We start from the raw sequence: 319 nt of genomic DNA, 5'->3' as shown, positions 1-319 counted from the left end.
CATCCAAGTTCTTCTTATGCAAGTTCATCTTATAGCTGATTTCATTTATTTAACACTGAAGAGCGCATCTTCCCAGTCCTGCCTCTCTCCCTGATCAGGGCCGCCAGAGAAAATTTAACACTGAAGAGCGCATCTTCCCAGTCCTGCCTCTCTCCCTGATCAGGGCCGCCAGAGAAAACAGTGGTTTGTGATGGCGACGACAGGGAGCAGCAACCATAAAGTTATCCACGGAGGAGCAGGGGGCAGCCACACGCACCGCCAGAAAAAGCGTTTATTTATAAACCACCACTACAGAATTTAAGAAAAGCGGCTCCAAGCC

The sequence above is a fragment of the Aptenodytes forsteri genome, unplaced genomic scaffold, assembly GCF_000699145.1.
Source record: "Aptenodytes forsteri isolate BGI_AS27 unplaced genomic scaffold, ASM69914v1 Scaffold169, whole genome shotgun sequence".
Taxonomy (NCBI): Eukaryota; Metazoa; Chordata; class Aves; order Sphenisciformes; family Spheniscidae; genus Aptenodytes; species Aptenodytes forsteri.
Note: the sequence above shows the minus strand (reverse complement) of the source record.